The sequence below is a fragment of the Pleurodeles waltl genome, chromosome 7 (assembly GCF_031143425.1).
Source record: "Pleurodeles waltl isolate 20211129_DDA chromosome 7, aPleWal1.hap1.20221129, whole genome shotgun sequence".
Lineage (NCBI taxonomy): Eukaryota > Metazoa > Chordata > Amphibia > Caudata > Salamandridae > Pleurodeles > Pleurodeles waltl.
In genome coordinates this window covers 818,643,644-818,663,075 of record NC_090446.1, presented here as the reverse complement: position 1 = coordinate 818,663,075, position 19,432 = coordinate 818,643,644, and positions in this window count along the sequence as shown.

Sequence of the window (19,432 nt, the reverse complement as noted above, 5' to 3'; positions counted from 1 at the left end):
GTACTGGTGGTCACTGAATCTTGGCTGTACCCTGGGTACTGCTTACCAGTCCCAGGGCCAGTGCTCTGTGTAAAGTGGATATGCAAATTAGGCTAATTATAATTGGCTAAGTTAACCTACCTATAAGTCCCTAGTATATGGTAGGGCATGTAGGTTTAGGGACCACAGCATATGTAGTGCACCCAAAAGTGCACTGCTGAGGTGCCCAGTGTCATTTTAAAGGCAGGCCTGCCTTACTGGCTGCTTTTAAATTAAAGTTATATGCAAATTCGACCTTGGAATTAAAAGTAGTTCCAAAGTCTTAAACTACCTTATTTTTACATATAAGTCACCCCTAAGGTGTGCCCTATGTGCCCCTAGGGCTGGGTGCCATGTAACTATCAGCAGGGACCTTATAAAAGTGGTTTTATAAGCCCTTGGTGAGATAAAAACAGCCAAATTCATTTTTCCCTCATTGTAGTGAATGGCCTGCATAGGCTAGAATGGGGAGACTTTATTTTAATTTTTAAAGTCCCCTTAAATGACAGATACAAAGAGTTTGGTATCAACTTAATTGTTATAATAAATCCCACAACTTCCAGTTGTTGGATTTAATATAACTTGTTCAGGTAAAGAGTTTTAAACTTTACCTGAAAAGTTGCCAATTTCAGCCATGCATTGTTTTTGCTGCTGTGCTCTGATTGGTTAGCCTCTGGCAGCCTGGCCAGGCTGCCTTGATGAGATGTGAAGTGGCCTGGCTTCACACAAATAGATGTGCCTGTGGGAGGGAATTTCCCCTCAGCAGATGGTGAGGCAGGAAAGGGGAGGGCTGCCAAACTGGTCTTTAAAGGTAGAGAAGGACATTTGGAGCAACCCAGCAACACACCCACACCCTGCAACCCCAGAAAACTAGGTGCCCCCTTCATTAGATTAGGAGAGGGCCGGAGAGGGTTGTATTTATGATTTCTAGCCACACCAGTGGGTGGGCTCAGCCAGATGTAACCCCCAAAAATAATTTTCAGCCATGATGGATTTTTGAAGAATGTTGCCTCCTGGGATTGATTTTTGCCACACTTCCCAGGAAGTGGTCATCACATCGGGAAGAACCCTGCACCTGATTGGAGAATCAGGACCCCCCTGTTTTTCACCCAGGAGCAAGGATAATACTGGTAGACCTGCACCCACACCTCAGATTCCAACAAGGAAGAACCAAAGGAGAAGAAAGACTGTCCTGCTGGACCCCTGGCCTGCACCTGGAACCTGCACTCAGAAGGACTGCACCAGCTGCACACTTGGGCTTCACCACAAGAAGGACTTCAACTGGTTCAAGGAGGGACTCCCTGTTTACTACAGGTAAAGAATTGCTAACCAGAGTCCCCTGCACCAACTCCTGAAGAAATCAACCAGCTGACCACTGTCCAGTGGCCAAAAAGAAGTTTGAGCCAGGTGCATTCTGGAAGTTGTAGTCCACACTCCCAAGGATCAACTCAGAGCTTCTGGACCCTTGTGGTGAGCTATGGACCCCAAAAGAACCTTAAAGGAACATCTGGGAGAAGATCCAGAAGTTTGGAGAAGTTTGTAGAACTTTTGAAAAAAAGCTCCATAGAGGGACTGACCCGCCGCAGCAACTCTAGCCGGCTTGCCTCAACCGCAACACGGCCTGATTTGCAGGTTTGCCCCTGTGTAGAAAATCTCCAAAAAAGAGACTAAGGTGGTTCTTACAACCCTTGCGGGCGGTGTCAAAGAGGCAGTAAGACCGCCAACAGGCCGGCGGTAAACAAATTGGAATCACGACCGTGGCGGAAACCGACAACAAAGACATCCACTTTAACACTCCGACCGCCACGGCGGTACAGACAAACAGCTTGGCGGTCACCGCCAACAGACAGGAGGAAGACAAAGTACCGCTCACAGTATCACAACCTACCAATCCGCCACCTTTTCTAGGGTGGATTCACCGCAGACAAAAACACAGCGGAAACAGGACTTCAAAGGGAAAATGCTCACCTCTACACACCCCATGAGGAATCCGGACGCCATGGAACCCAAACTCCACATCCTGCCAGCCCTCATCTTCTTGCTCCTCTACCAGGAGCACGAATTCCGGCGGCGAAGACCACAGTGAGTACTGCACCCACGACACAGGGGAGGGAAAAAACAGGGACACACACATGCAACACCCCCACCCCCACCCTCACCCACTACAACACACACACCAATACATATTTATACATTACAGTTACACCCCCCAATCCCCCAGAAGAATGCAAAGACAAAAGGAAATTAGTGTAACCATTGTACTATATTAAAATCAAGTTCGCAAATATATATATATATATATATATATATATATACACCATAAACAAAATATACACCAAGCTTAGTAGTCCAGGTAGTGCTCCAATGAAGTCTGTGGAACACTGGGCCCACACGGTATGGGCGAGGCCCACATGAGATCCCCGACCATGATGGAGAGAACACTGCAGGGGCATCAGAGAGAAAGAAAACAGGCACCTCAGGGGGAGGGATTGGGGGGCAACTCAGCCGGTTGAGTGCACAACGCCAAATCCACGAGAGGGCCACATGCCCACTGTTCAATCCTGGAGTGCAAAGCCACAGTCTCTCAAGTCTATTCAGTGGGTGGGTTGCCCACTGTTCCATCCTGGGGAGTGCAAAGCCACAGTCTCTCAAGTCTCTACAGTGGGTGTTTTTCCCACTGTTCAATCCTGGGGAGTGCAAAGCCACAGTCTCTCAAGTCTATACAGTGGGTGGGTTGCCCAATGTTCCATCCTGGGGAGTGCAAAGCCACAGTCTCTCAAGTCTCTACAGTGGGTGGCTTGCCCACTGTGCCATCCTGGGGAGTGCAAAGCCACAGTCTCTCAAGTAGATGCAGGTCTCCACTTGTTCTGGAGGGGGACTGGTGCCCAGATTGGATGCGTCTCCCCGTGAAAGTTCCAGTCCTGTCACTGTCCCAGCTGCACATGGGATAAGGATGCCTGATGTGGCGGTCCATTCATTCCTACACGGTCCAAGCTCTGTTCAGCGGTCTACACCATGGCGGTCTTTGCCCTGTTCAGCGGTGCTTTGCCATTGAGGTTCATGAGTGTTCAGCGGTGCTTTGCCATGGCGGTCTTTGCCCTGTTCAGCAGTCTTCACCATGGCGGTCTTTGCCCTGTTCAGCGGTGCTTTGCCATTGAGGTTCATGAGTGTTCAGCGGTGCTTTGCCATGGCGGTCTTTGCCCTGTTCAGCGGTCTTCACCATGGCTGTCTTTGCCCTGTTCAGCGGTGCTTTGCCATTGAGGTTCATGACTGTTCAGCGGTGCTTTACCATGGCGGTCCTGATACTGACATTGGTGTGTGGCATGACGATCTCTACACTGGGCATTGGTGTGTGGCATGACGGTCTTCACACTGGACATTGGTGTGTGCCATGACCTTCCATCATTGGCTAGCGGGGCTGTGGCATCCTGTCCCCTCCTGGGCTGTGACTCTGGCGGTAGACTCTGGACCAGTGACGATACTTTTGCCCTCCTGGGCTGTGACTCTGGCGGTGGTCTCTGGACCAGTGACGATACTTGGGCCCTCCTGGGCTGTGACTCTGGCGGTGGTCTCTGGACCAGTGACGACGGTGCTGGCGGTTGTGTCTGGACCGCCGGAAAAGATGGCGCACTTCTCCGCCGTGACACTCACAACAGGCTGGGCAGACTTCCTCTGGACCTTCCCCACCTTTTTTGGAGTTACAGCTGACTCACCAATCGCCTTCGATCCCATTTCACTTGTTGTCCCACCAGGAGTCTTGACATGGTCCCGTCGTCCACTCTCCAATTTTGGAGCCTTTTGCAGGGGGTGGGCTGCCAGTGCCTTGGCTCCGGGTCCTACTGCCTGACGTGGTGGACGGTGCACTCCAAAAACCTGGAACACGCACCACTGGTACTGGAGGCATTTTGGCTGAGGCGCTACGACGGGACTGATGAATTGGAGGGGGGGGCAAAAAGGTCAATTTGACAGAGGGACAATTTCTGACGGACACTGGGATGGGTAGCTGGAGGGGGTCTGGGAGTGGAGGAAGAGGAGGTGGTTGTAGGAGGTGTCACTTTAGCTGTTTTGGGTGCAGGTGCAGGTACTGGAGGCTGTTGTGAGGTGGATGGATGTTGGGTGAGTGATTGCCGGCGTTTGGGTACTTTGGGAGGGGGCGTTACAGACACACTTGGAGAGGACACAGGGGACGTGTAAATGGCAGTGGAGGTGGTGAGTGCAGGTGAGCGGCTTGTGGTGCTGGGTGTCCTGGTGCGAGTCCTAGTGCCTGCAGATGTGGTGCATGCAGGTGTGTGTGTAGACGAGACTGGGAGGGAGGAGGGAGAAGAAGAGGAGGGGGAAACAGTGGAGACAGTGGATGTTGCTGTATCCGTATGTGTGTGATGCTTGTGTGAGTGCCTGTGGTGTGTGTGGTGCCTATGTTTGCTTGAGCTACTTGTGTGTGTTGACTTGTGTGCATGCTGGTCTGTAGGTGTGCTTGGGATGGGCTGGGGTACAGGGGATTGGGTCTGGGTGGAGGAAGTTGGAGGGGGGAGGCTAGACACAGGGACAATGGCTGCCATCAGTGCTGAGGCCAGAGATTGCTGCATTGGCATGGCCGTCCATGGCCATGTGGGATGCAGCTCCCTCGTGCTCCTGTGCCACTGTACCTCCGCCTGATGATGCTGATGTACAAAAGGACAGGGAGAGCAGATAAAGGGGGGGGGAGACAGAAGTAAGAGAGTTTTAGTGCATGGCATACCGCTACTGTTGGCAGCCCCATGCATTACGCCGTGCTTCTGGCCTCTGCACATGCAATTTCTGGGATATGGCCTACATGGCAATGGTGGACATCTGCACACATGGATGCCACAGGGGCAACTATACCTCAACTTGGCACTCTTCTGAGGTGGGGTAGAGTGCCACATGGCCTACATTACGGAGGGGCCTTGCCTACAGAATTCGCCCTGGCCTAGGGACACCCACAGCCCACCTCCCCCACCCAGACCCCTCCACTGCACGCAAAGTCTGCAGAATGAGGTTGTACTCACCCCATTCTGTCTGCTGTGATGTCCTCAAGCGCCCATCCAACTCCAGGTAGGCCACCGCCAGGATCTGGAACATCAGTGGGGTCATGGTGCGACGGGCACCCCTCCCACGTTGGGAGGCCATCCCCAGCTGAGCCTCCGCCGTCTTCTTGCTGCAGCGGCGAATGTCCTCCCATCTCTTCCGGCAGTGGGTGCCCCGTCTTTGGTGGGCCCCCAGGGTCCGGACCTCCTTGGCGATGGCACGCCAAATGTCCCTCTTCTGGTGGGCGCTGACCTACATGACATGCACAAGGGAAGAGGAACAGTCATTACCAACTGCACCATCAATGTGAGTGGCCACCTCCCTACTCTGACCATGTGGCCCATTTATTCCCATTCTTTACTGTAGTATGAACTCTGCCCCCTTCACTCTTCCCCCCAGCCCTGTCCACCCAGGCCTAGCCCATACAACGTGCTCCCTGTGTACTAACCTGTTGGTCTGGAGGACCGTAGAGTAGCATATACTGGGGGAGGACCCCATCCACAAGTTTCTCCAACTCCTGTGCAGTGAAGGCAGGGGCCCTTTCCCCAGACGCAGCAGCCATCGTCGCTTCCAGACCGAGGTCACAGCAGCACTAGCAGTGTAGGTCCTCTCCTGTCGAAGGTCAGGTATCTAGTGATTGAAGAGATAGAAAATGGCGGTGACGTCCGCGGCGGTGAGCATCATCACCGCCAGCGCACCTGTTCATTGGCTCCTGGGACCCATAGGGTCCAATGTTAACCAATGCAGCAGTGCGCCGCGGTCTACGACCACCTACCGCGACGGTGTGCAACGCCAGCGCTGTTACCCCACAATCCCATTGTCCCAGTTTAGAGGTCAGGCAGCCGCCATTTCAGGGGCCCACATGGATTCTTTTTCAACTGCGTCACACATACCGAGGCCTACACTCTACACACATACAGGAAGGGTTCATTGTCTAGTGTAGTCTTGTGTGTGACTGTGGATACATACCGGGAGGAATATTGACTGGTTATTCGCTGTTGTCCTTCGTAGGCACCGTCAGCTGGGACATGTGAGGAGATGGCGGAATCTTCCGGTGTACCGACCGCTGGTGGACCTGTTGACAATGGAAGAGAGACATTTAATCGTCACCTACAGGTTTGACCGTGCCACAATCCAGGAACTATGTACCCTGTTGGAGCCAGACCTGTTGTCACCAATCCGCCATCCGACTCGAATCCCCCCTGACGTGCAGGTGCTGTCAGTGCTCCATTTCCTTGCAAGTGGGTCTTTTCAGACAACAGTGGCCATGGCATCAGGGAGGTCCCAGCCTATGTTTTCAAACGTGTTGTCCAGAGTGTTGGCTGCCCTGCTCAAACACGTAAGGAGATACATCATTTTTCCTGAGGTGGAGGATTTGCCTACAGTGAAAGGTGACTTCTATGCCCTTGGACATATCCCGAATGTCATAGATGCCATTGATGGGACCCATGTAGCTCTGGTCCCCCCCTGCAGGACCCCCCCTGCGACGGTACTGGACAGGTTTCAGGAGATCCAGCTCCTGCAGGAGGAACAGTATTTGGGGTTCAGGGAGGAACTACGAACCATCACTTCTGCCCTGGGCACCATTGTAGGGGCTCTGAATCTGGTAGTCACCACATTGCGGGACACTGTGGCACAACAAATGGCCCCTGACACTAGCATGGACCAAGAACTGCCTACCACCTCTACCGGCGCTAGTGAACAGGAGGCCCCGCCACAGGACCAACAGGCCACCAGCACCCCACCCCCTTCAGAAGGAGAACCACCCCGCAAGCGGGCCCTGAGATCCAGGAAGAAGACAGAGTAAGATGCCAAGACCCCCGCCAGGAAAGGATACCTCCTTGATTGTCATCCCACTGTCCCACATTGTCACCCTGTCCATCCTTAAACTGCCCCTGCTCCAATTTCCACAGGCATTTGGACAATGCACCTGTGATACAAATAGTCTGGACTCTGACATGGACAATCCTCCACCATCACCCCTCACCGATTTGCAACCACCCACCAATATAGAGCACTGTAATAAACACAGTTATTGCACAAAACAATCGGGAGTCTGGCTGTGATTTTGAACAAATGTATTAGACATAAACGTGCCAAAATGCTTATTTACATTGTGATGCCAACATACCAATGTCACACAGCTGTACTTCATGGGGAACAAAGCAGATGTCACGCAGTGGGGCCCACATCTCTGAAATCGGAAGGGAAAGTCACAACTCAGTTACCATACACTGGGGGAAAAGGAGAGACAGTAGAGAGGTAGTAGTGTTTAAGTATATGTAATATGCCCGTGTGTATTCTTACCTGTGTGTCATTGGAAATACTGCTGTATTACTGTGTTCCTGTTGTCTATGTCGTCTTCTTCGGCTTCCTTGTCTTCACTCTCCACAGGCTCCACAGCTGCTACAACACCACCATCTGGACCATCCTCCTGCGGAAAAGGCACCTGTCGTCGCAAAGCCAGGTTGTGAAGCATACAGGAGGCCACGATGATCTGACACACCTTCTTTGGTGAGTAGAATAGGGATCCACCTGTCATATGGAGGCATCGGAACCTGGCCTTCAGGAGGCCGAAGGTCCGCTCGATCACCCTCCTAGTTCTCCCATGGGCCTCATTGTAGCGTTCCTCTGCCCTTGTCCTGGGATTCCTCACTGGGGTCAGTAGCCATGACAGGTTGGGGTAACCCGAGTCACCAATTAGCCACATGTTGCCTCTGGAGTTGACCCATCACATAAGGGATGCTGCTATTCCGCATGATGTACGCGTCATGCACTGAGCCAGGGAACTTGGCATTCACATGGGAGATGTACTGGTCTGCCAAACATACAATCTGCACATTCATCGAATGATAACTCTTCCTGTTTCTGTACACCTGTTCACTCCTGTGGGGGAGAACCAAAGCCACATGGGTCCCATCAATGGCACCTATGATGTTGGGGATATGTCCAAGGGCATAGAAATCACCCTTCACTGTAGGCAAATCCCCCACCTCAGGGAAAACGATGTAGCTGCGCATGTGTTTCAGCAGGGCAGACAACACTCTGGACAACACTTTGGAAAACCTAGGCTGGGATATCACTGATGATATGGCCACTGTTGTTTGAAATGACCCACTTGGTAGGAAATGGAGCACTGACAGCACCTGCACTAGAGGGGGGATCCCTGTGGGTTGGCGGATTGGTGACATCAGGTCTGGCTCCAGCTGGGCACACATTTCATGAATAGTGGCTCGGTCAAGCCTGTATGTCAGTATGACATGTCTTTCCTCCATTGTCGACAGGTCCACCAGCGGTCTGTATACAGGAAGATTCCGCCATCTCCTCGCATGTCCCAGCGGACGGTGCCTATGAAGGACAACAGCGAGCACAGAGTCAATCAACCCACAGGTACGTAACCACAGCTTGCACATAACACAATTCTCAATCCATTGAATGCTTTGTATGAGTGTTGATGCCATGCCTAGGTATGTGTGACGCAGTAAAAAGTAAGCCATGTGGGTCCCTGAAATGGCGGCTGCCTGACCTGTGAAGTGCGACAATGGGATGTGAGGTAAATGCGCTGGCGTGGCACACCGTGGCGGTAGGCGGTCGAAGACCGCGGCGCAAAGCAGCATTGGTTAACATTGAACCCTATGGGTCTCATGAGCCAATGACGATGTGCGCCGGCGGTCGCAGTACGCACCGCCGCGGTACGCACCGCCGCGGGCGTGACCGCCATTTTCTATCTGCTTAATCACTCGATACCTGATCTTCGACAGGAGAGGACCTACACTGCAAGTGCTACTGTGACCTCGGTCTGGAAGCGACAATGGCTCATGCGACTGGGGAAAGGGCCCCTGCCTTCACAGCTCAGGAGTTGGAGAAACTTGTGGATGGGGTCCGCCCCCAGTATGCGCTACTCTACGGTCCTCCAGACCAACAGGTTAGTACTGAGGGAGCATGCTTTATGCGCAATGCCTGTGTTGAGTGGGGTGGATGAAAGATGGTGGGGAGGGGAGCGATTGAGGCATGCATCAAACGACGGTGAGAGCATGTGCCACATGGCAAGGGTAGGGATGGGGGACCACTCACATTGAATATGCAGAAGGTGATGACTATTTTTCTCCCCCTGTACATTTCACATAGGTCAGCGCCCACCAGAAGATCGATATTTGGCATGCCATCCCCAAGGACGTCCGGACCCTGGGGGTCCACCACAGACAGGGCACCCACTGCCGGAAGAGATGGGAGGACATCCTCCGCTGGAGCAGGAAGACGGCGGAGGCTCAGAAGGGGATGGCCTCCCAACGTGGGAGGGGTGCCAGTCGGACTTTGACCCCCCTGATGTTCCGGATCCTGGCAGTGGCCTACCCAGATTTGGATGGGTGCGTGAGGACATTACAGCAGACACAAGGGGGTGAGTACACTCTCATTCTGTTGACTTTGCGTGCAGTGGAGGTGTCTGGGTGGGGGAGGAGGGCTGTGGGTATCCCTAGGCCAGGGCGATTTCTGTAGGCTAGGCCCCTCCGTAAGGCATGGCCCTGTGCCCCTGCCCCCCACGGGAAACAACCTTAACAACTACGTTTGAATTACTACTTGCTTTAACAACGAATCTTGAAGAACTACTGGGTCTTAACAACGAAGTTTTGAACAACTACTGGTTTAACAACGATTTTACCTTAACAACTAATGCCAGAACAACGAATTTTAAGGTAAGTGAATTATTTTTTGATGAATTTTAAGGTGTGTTTTGTGTTTTGTTTTTTATTTGTTTAGGGTTTAATTATTATATGTTTAGTTTTTTAAAGTATATTGTGTGGATTAAGTAATGGTTTCTATGGGTTGTGGGTGTTATGGGTGGGGTATTGTATTAATACTCAGGTATTATTTTAAGTACTTTTGTATTTTTTATGTGTTGTAATTTATGTTGTGGGTTTAGGGGCGGGATATATGGGATGTAGGGGTTATGGGTGGGGAAGTGTATTAATACTCAGGTATTAATTTAAGTACTTGTGTTTTTTTATATGTTGTAATTTATGTTGTTGGTTTAGGGGCTGGATATATGGGATGTAGGGGTTATGGGTGGGGAAGAGTTTTAATACTCAGGTATTAATTTAAGTACTTGTGTTTTTTTATATGTTGTAATTTAAATTGTTGGTTTAGGGACGGGATATATGGGATGTAGGGATTATGGGTGGGGAAGTGTATTAATACTCAGGTATTATTTTAAGTAATTGTGTTTTTTTTAATGTTGTAAGTTATGTTGTAGGTTTAGGGGCGGGATATGTGGGATGTAGGGGTTATGGGTGGGGAAGTGTATTAATACTCAGGTATTAATTTTAGAACTTGTGTTTTTTTATATGGTGTAATTTATGTTGTTGGTTTAGGGGCGGATATATGGGATGTAGGGGTTATCGGTGGGGAAGTGTTTTAATACTCAGGTATTAATTTAAGTACTTGTTATTTTTAATATGTTGTAATTTAAGTTGTTGGTTTAGGGGCGTGATATATAGGATGCAGGGGTTATGGGCGGGGAAGTGTATTAATACTCAGGTATTAATTTTAGAACTTGTGTTTTTTATATAGTGTAATTTATGTTGTGGGTTTAGGGGTGGGATATATGGGATGTAGGGGTTATGGGTGGGGAAGTGTATTAATACTCAGGTATTAATTTAAGTAATTGTGTTTTTTTATATGTTGTAATTTATGTTGTAGGTTTAGGGGCGGGATATATGGGATGTAGGGGTTATGGGTGGGGAAGTGTATTAATATTCAGGTATTAATTTAAGAACTTGTGTTTTTTTATATGTTGTGATTTATGTTGTGGGTTTAGGGGTGGGATATGTGGGATGTAGGGGTTATGGGGGGGAAGTGTATTTATACTCAGGTATTAATTTATGTACTTGTGTTTTTTTATATGTTGTAATTTATGTTGTGGGTTTAGGGGTGGGATATATGGGATGTTGGGGTTATGGGTGGGGAAGTGTATTAATACTCAGGTATTAATTTAAGTACTTGTGTTTTTTTATATGGTGTAATTTATGTTGTTGGTTTAGGGGCGGGATATATGGGATGTAAGGGTTATGGGTGGGGAAGTGTTTTAATACTCAGGTATTATTTTAAGTAATTGTGGTTTTTTATATGTTGTAATTTATGTTGTAGGTTTAGGGGCGGGATATGTGGGATGTAGGGGTTATGGGTGGGGAAGTGTATTAATACTCAGGTATTAATTTAAGAACTTGTGTTTTTTTATATGGTGTAATTTATGTTGTGGGTTTAGGGGTGGGATATATGGGACGTAGGGGTTATGTGTGGGGAAGTGTATTAATACTCAGGTATTAATTTAAGTACTTGTGTTTTTTTATATGTTGTAATTTTTGTATTGGTTTAGGGGCAGGATATATGGGATGTAGGGGTTATGGGTGGGGAAGTGTATTAATACTCAGGTATTATTTTAAGTAATTGTGTTTTTTTATATGTTGTAATTTATGTTGTAGGTTTAGGGGCGGGATATATGGGATGTAGGGGTTATGGGTGGGGAAGTGTATTAATATTCAGGTATTAATTTAAGTACTTGTGTTTTTTTATATGTTGTGATTTATGTTGTGGGTTTAGGGGTGGGATATGTGGGATGTAGGGGTTATGGGTGGGGAAGTGTATTCATACTCAGGTATTAATTTATGTACTTGTGTTTTTTATATGTTGTAATTTATGTTGTGGGTTTATGGGTGGGGAAGTGTATTAATACTCAGGTATTAATTTAAGTACTTGTGTTTTTTATATGTTGTAATTTATGTTGTGGGTTTAGGGCGGGATATGTGGGATGTAGGGGTTATGGGTGGGGAAGTGTATTAATACTCAGGTATTAATTTCAGTACTTGTGTTTTTTTATATGTTGCAATTTATGTTGTGGGTTTAGGGGCGGGATATGTGGGATGTAGGGATTATGGGTGGGCAAGTGTATTAATACTCAGGTATTAATTTAAGTACTTGTGTTTTTTATAGGTTGTAATTTATGTTGTGGGTTTAGGGGTGGGATATATGATATGTTGGGGTTATGGGTGGGGAAGTGTATTAATACTCAGGTATTAATTTAAGTACTTGTATTTTTTTTATATTGTAATTTATGTTGTGGTTTTAGGTGCGGGATATATGGGATGTAGGGCTTATGGGTGGTGAAGTGTATTAGTAATTGGGTGTTAATTTACATAGTTGGGTATTTTTATTTTGTTTTCTGAAATTGGTGTGGGGTAGTATATTCATATTTGAGTTTTTTATTAGGACTTTAAGTATTTTTTTATCTTTTATTAAGGGTAATTGTGGATTAATTTTTGGAATGTATGGGTTGTGGTTGTTATGGGTGAGGAAGTGTGTCAATACTTGGGTATTAATTTAAGTAATTGTATTTTATTAAATTTTGCAATTTATGTTGTGGGTTTTGGTGTGGGATATATGGGATGTAGGGGTTATGGGTGGGGAAGTGTATTAATACTTGGATATTAATTAAAAGTTATTGTATTTTATTAAAATTTGGAATTTATGTTGTGGGTTTAGGGGTGGGAAATATGGGATCTAGGAGTTATGGGTGGGAAGTATATTAGTAGTCTGGTATTATTTATTGCATTTGGTAATTTTTTTTTTATTGAAAGTATATTTAGAATTAGGGGTGGGATATAGGGATATAGGGGATGTAGAGTTTATGGTTGGGGTATTGTTCTTATGATTAGGTTTTTTTTTCTATGTTTGAGTTTTTTTTTTATGTTATTTATTTTTTTGGGGATGCAATTTGGTTTATTGGTGGATCATGATTTGGATATGTATTGATAGTTTATAATTTTTTATTATGGGTGAATTATTTTTTTGTGTTATATTTTTAGGTTTTATATATTTTTTTTGTTGTTATTGAAGGTGTAAAATAATTGTGTTTAAAAATGGATATTTGATTTTTTAATAGTATAGTAGTTGGTATAGTAGATTTTGGAATATAATAATGTTACATTTTTTTATTTTAAATATTTATTAGATTTGAAAAAGAAATTGTGAATTGAAAAAATTGTTAAAATGTGTTTTATTTGTTATTTTGATTATTTTTTTTGATCTGATGTAATCAATATTATTCATATTTTTTTATTATTTTTTTTTATGTATAATTTTATACATATATTAATTTGTCTTAATATTATTTCGAAAAATTAATTAATTAAATAATTATTTGTAGATTATATATAGATTTTTTTTTTTTTGGTGTTAGAAGTGTTTGCATTTGCAATAATGTTTTTTTTCATGTAAATGTAATTTTGTAAAAATAAAAATACCATTCATTTTTTTTTAATATTTTTTATTTTGAACATAATCAAGTTTAAAAAATGCAAAAAAAAATGTTTTAAATTATTGTTTGATATTTACAGATTTATAGAATTTTTTTATTTATTTTTTTATATTTCTTTATCTATTTTCTGTGGTATTTTCTTATTTTCCCTATTATAGTCTATGATTGAAATAGTCCGTTTTCTATTTTTAGTGCTCTTCCATGTTTACGTTGTTTGACGTCTTCTGTATTCAGTCGGTGGAGCGTCGCGGTCAAGATAGGACGGAAGCGGAGACCTCGTTCAGGTAAATGGGATTATAATTTTTTTTTACAGTATGCAGTAGGGTATTTTTATTACAGAAATAGTTGTCGGAGGTAATTATAAAGTAGGTAGTAGATTTTCGGTGTTTGTTATGTTTCTTATGTTTAATTATTTGTTATCGTATATTTTTGAATACGATAGTGGTTTCGTAAAAGTAAACAAATTTGTTTAGCAGTGTTTTATCTTAGAAATGATTATACTGCTTTTGTAGTAGTTGGAAAGAATTGTATATTTTTTTGATAAATTTAGTTTTGGGATTTTTGAGGGAGTTAGTTGTTCGGTTTATGAATTTTTTTTTTACTTCATTGTAATAGGTTTTGTGATTAATTTTTTATTTTGTGTTAGTAGTATCCTTTATATTGTTTTCATGTCTTTTTCTTGATAGTTAATATTTTAATTAATGATGTGGCTTTGGTTAGGAGGTGATTAATTTTTGTACTTTTTTTTGGTAAAAAAAAGTATATTTGGTATTTTACGTTTTTTAGATATTTCTCGAATTTCTGGTTTGGTAAAGTATTATATTTTATTTCTTTCATTGTTTTTATAGTATATAGAGTTTTTTTTTTTTATCATCCATGCAATATAAATATTTTTTATTTGTTTTTGGATGACTAATGTTTTTTTTTTCTTTTCTAAGTATGATATGCTTCTTTCTATATTAATGAAGAAGATTTATTCAGCATCACATGTTTGGATAAAGACATGAAAACTTGAAAGGTAAGAACAATTTTTGTTGTGTAAATTTAGTGTAAAATAAATTTGAAAAATGCCAATTTAATTGATGGTGTTTGGTGTTTTTTAGAACTGGCAAGTAATTTCTCAGTAGGTTAGTGGTTGTTAGTAATGTAGAGTATATGCTAGACTGTTGAGGTACTCTGATGGTGTTATTGTATCAATTTGTTGTATTTTTGCCAAAATTCTTTCGGTCATTTCTTTGCTTTTTTTACTTGTGCGTGGGTTCAGGCTACCTGACAGTGATTGAGCAAGTCTCATTTCTTGGAAACTTTGTTCCTTTTTCAAATTTCCATAAAATGATACAGCTTTGGGTGGGGTTTACCTATTACTTTATTGAAGGCGTTGTGCCATCCTTCAATGGCATTATTAGTCTTTGCACCACCTTCTAAACAGGTTTGGTAGCAGTTCCACCATTCTATTGGAAATCTTGGCTTTCGTCTGCGACCAGATCTGTTTAGGTGTCCAATCCAGGTTTCTTCGAAGTAATTTAGTAAGGGTTCTAATTTGTCTTCATTTTGTGTATAATAGTTAGACTCTAATACTCATCTACTTTTGTAGGTGGTACAAAGCATAATGCTGTGAGTTTTTTTAATTCAAATTGTAGTATGCAATCTCAGAAATATTCTCTACTTAGGGATGATTTTTGTATTCTACGCCAATATGCTTGTGAAAAGTGGAAAAAGCATCCTTGAATTTGGGTTTGTGGATATATTTTTAGTATTGTATTTATCATTGATAATTCGAAATCTAGTATTACTTTTCTAGGTGTTTTATTTAATGTTTTGTTTTTGATTGTTGATAAAAATTAATTGTATGTAGAGGAATGTTTATCAGGTAGTAATACATACACTAGGGGGATTGTAGTGTTATTTTTTGTGGCATGTATGGTGTAAATTTGAGTGAATGGATGGGGTGTAGATTTAAAAGTTCCATCCATCATCCAAATTTCACTATTTTGTAGGATTAGTAAATTGGATGTTGTGCTGAGGGTTTTCGTTGTCGTGAATGAGGAAAGTTTCTTTGGAGAAGGTAATTGTTAGTTCTGGGGGGATGTTAATGTCTTCATAGGTTTGTGTGGTTATATGTTGGGGATTACTTGCCAGTCTTTCTGGTACAGAAGGCATGCTACCAGAAATCTGTACTGGAATATTTTGTGGGTTTTGTACCACCTCCCTTATAACTTGTCCACAGGAGTCATTGGAGGTGTGTGCAATGTTTTTTATTTTTTGTATGTTTTCTCTTATCTCAATTTCTATTGCAGAGGCAGAGTGGTTGTGATCTGATGTCTTGTGTTTTCTAGAGTTACAGCTCTGCCTCTACAATGTGAAGAGTAGAATTGTAGACACCTCCAATGGCTCCTGAGGTTGACAACCTTGTCTCTGCAATAAAGATAACCTTCATACTTTAGTAGCTGGTTTCCAGTTCTTGAGGTTATGTATCTTGCTTCTCCTTGCGATGTCATTTGTGAAATATCTGTAAATAATATAAAAGAAATAGGTTAAAAGAAGTTTGCAGTATTTATTATTAAATTTGTGATGGATTTGTAAGTGTTTGGTGTAGGTGGTTTGTTATCTTTTATATTTGGCGATTGTGTGTTATTTCTTGAGGTAATTAGGTTAGTGGGGGGTTTTAGGTTTTGGGGAGGGGATGGGGGTGGGGGGTTAGGGGGTTTTAGGTTTTGGGGTGTGGTTGGGGTTGGGTTTTTTTGGTTTTGGGGAGGGGGTTGGGGTGAGGGGGTTTTAGGTTTTGGGGTGGGGTTGGGGGGTTGGGGCATTTTTGGTTTTGGGGAGGGGGTTGGGGTTGGGGTGAGGGGGTTTTAGGTTTTGCGGTGGGTTTGGGGGGTGGGGTGTTTTTTTGGTTTTGGGGAGGGGGTGGAGGGTCAGGGGGTTTTAGGTTTTGGGATGGGATTGGAGGGGTGGGGCATTTTTGGTTTTGGGGAAGTGGTGGAGGGTGAGGGGGTTTTAGGTTTTGGGGTGGGGTTGGGGGGTGGGGCGTTTTTTGGTTTTGGGGAAGTGGTGGAGGGTGAGGGGGTTTTAGGTTTTGGGGTGGGGTTGGGGGGTGGGGCGTTTTTGGTTTTGGGGAGTGGGTGTGGGGTCAGGGGGTTTTAGGTTTTGGCGTGTGTTTGGGGGGTGGGGCGTTTTTGGTTTTGGGGAGGGGTGGGGGGTTAGGGGGTTTTCGGTTTTGGGGTGGGGTTAGGGGGTGGGGCGTTTTTGGTTTTGAGGAAGTGGTGGAGGGTGAGGGGGTTTTAGGTTTTGGGGTGGGGTTGGGGGGGTGGGGTGTTTTTGGTTTTGTGGTGTGGGTGTGGGGTCAGGGGGTTTTCGGTTTTGGTGCGGGATTGGGGGTCGTTTTTGGTTTTGGGGAGGGGGTGGGGGGTCAGGTGGTTTTAGGTTTTGGGGTGGGGTTGGGGGTGTTGGGTGTTTTTGGTTTTGGGGAGGGGGTTAGGGGGTTTTAGGTTTTTGGGTGGGTTGGGGGTGGGGTGTTTTTGGTTTTGGGGAGGAGGTGGAGGTTAGGGGGTTTTAGGTTTTGGGGTGGGGTTGGGGGGGTGGGGCGTTTTTTGGTTTTGGGGAGGGGGTGGGGGGCAGGGGGTTTTAGGTTTTGGGGTGTGGTTGGGGGGTGGGGTGAGGGATGTAGGGTGAATGGTGATTATTAGTAATGCTTTTATTAAGAATGCTTTTACAATAAAATATTGTTGTTAAGGCATTTGTGGTAAAATTATTAGTAGTAAGAACAAGGTTGGTGTTCTGTCCTTGTTGTTAAGGTACTAGTTGTTTTGGAAGTTGGTGTTTTGTTGTGAAATGTATTTATGTTTATAGTCCAGCAGCTGTTTAGAGGTAAGTGTTTGGTGGAGTTGTAATAGTTATTTTTTTTATATAATATATGTACTGTGTTTGTGAAGTGTTTTTAATTTTATTGAATTTATGTGTTTGGTGTTAAGTTAAGGGGTATTTGAATAAGAATGTTTGTTTAGTTTTATTTAACTAGAAATTCTGGTTGTATGTTATAATGAAAATATTATACTTACTTTGAGTTCATTTTCTTATTTCAGATGTTTTAATTGATTTATTTCACTTTTTTATGTCTTCTGGTGTTTTTTTGGGTTCTTGGAGTCTGTAAGAAATAAGAAAGAGTGTATTATTTAGTTTATTCTTTTGTTTTATTAATTATTATTTTTTTTTTATTTAGAAGTAATTTTTTTAGTAGGTTTGAAATTTGGTGAATAATATTTGGTTTTTGGTTAAATTTATTAGGTGAATTAATTTTTTTGTAAACTAATTTGTAGATGTAATATTTTATATATATATATTTTAATTATATTATGGTATTCGTTATTTAACAATTTTTGTATTGAAATTGTTTATGGTTTAGTGAAATTGTTTTTAAATAATGGTAATGGTTTACCTTTGAGGGTGAAGGTGTGGTGTTTATCTTTTTGGTCAGATTCTTGATATTTATGCCTGTAAGAAAATAGTACGAAAGGTACATTAATTATATATTATTTTAGCTGTGGTATAGGTTAGTAAATTTCTTTATATTTATTTATGGATATTTTACCTTGTTATCTCAGTAGATGGCGGTGTTGGATAAATTATATTTTAATTCTTTTCCGTAGTGATATGCTCGTCTTCTCTTTAAGTTGTTCGGTGTAGTAATGAGTAGAAAATGGAGGTCGTTGGTATTTATATGTGTTTTTGTAAGTATTGTTTTATTTGTAAATTGAATGTGTTTTCGATGTGTTTTTTTATTATGAATTTGTTTATGATGTTAGAGATATATAATTGTGGAGTGTATTTGTTTTGTAGTTTGTATTTTTTTTTATGTTCGTTCTCGTTTGTTTAGTAGAGGAAGTACTTCATGGGTCATGTAGAAAGTGTTGTAGGACTATCGTTTTTTGATCCAGAGGCCCCACAATGTCAATACCAACCCTCTCAAAGGGGATTCTAACCACAGGAAAAGGTTGGAGGGGAGACTTGCAATTCCTCCCACTCTTGCCACTTGCCTGTCATATTTGGCATGACCTACAATATGCATCTGAGTGCCTGTGCATTAGAGGCCAATAAAAATGTGTGACAAGCCTGTCGAAGGTCTTATCTTGCCCCAAATGTTCAGCTAAAGGCACATCAGTAGGAAGGCTCTGATGCACTCGGGTACCACCAGCACACAGGCAGACCCAGGCGCAGCAACCTTAGGCTCACTATACAGAAGGCCGTCTACGCAATAAATCAGGTGAAATCCTGGCTCCTTGCCAGCTGCCTGGTCTGCAGCATGCTGCTGCAAACCCTACAGAGTAGGGCATACTCTCTGTGCCTCACAGAATGCCTCCCTTGTGGGTCCCCCTTCCTACTGCCACTGTGACAGCTCAGGGACCTTCCCCACGTCGGCCACTTGTTCCCCTGTAGGCTCTGGGGCATCACCCTCAGGTTCAGCCTTCTCCCAGACTGTGGGAACTTCTGGGCTGGTTTCCCACGCCCCTTGCCCTTCCTCTTACCGGCAGAACCCTGGGCCACTATTTCAGGATCCAAGAGTTTCTGACCACCCTGATGGGCTGCCACTGCCCAGGTAGATACGCATACCCACCCAGGCAGACCCAACATCTACAAGTGTGACGTGTATTCCACCTCCTTCAAAGGGGAATCCTCCAGGTCATTGCCAAGCAAACAATCCACAGACATGGTTTTACTCATAGCTACTTTCAAGGAACCTGAGAACCCCCCATTCAAAGGGAACCTGCACAACTCTGCACATGCACTCTGAGTTGTCCACTGCAACTATTTGGTAAAGTACGCAGGGATCTATCTGCTCTTCAGACACCAGGTGACTCCTCACTGTAGTCACACTGGCATATGTGTCTCTCAGAGCCTCCACCCTCTGTCCATTGATGGTCACCCACTGCCTGTACTTCTTAGTGTTCTCAGGCACTAGGGTTCTCTGGACCATCTCACTATCCCCTAATGAGACAAGGGTCATTTCAGCTGGCTCCCACCCACCAAGACCCAACTCCTCCCCAAGCGCTAAACTGGGCA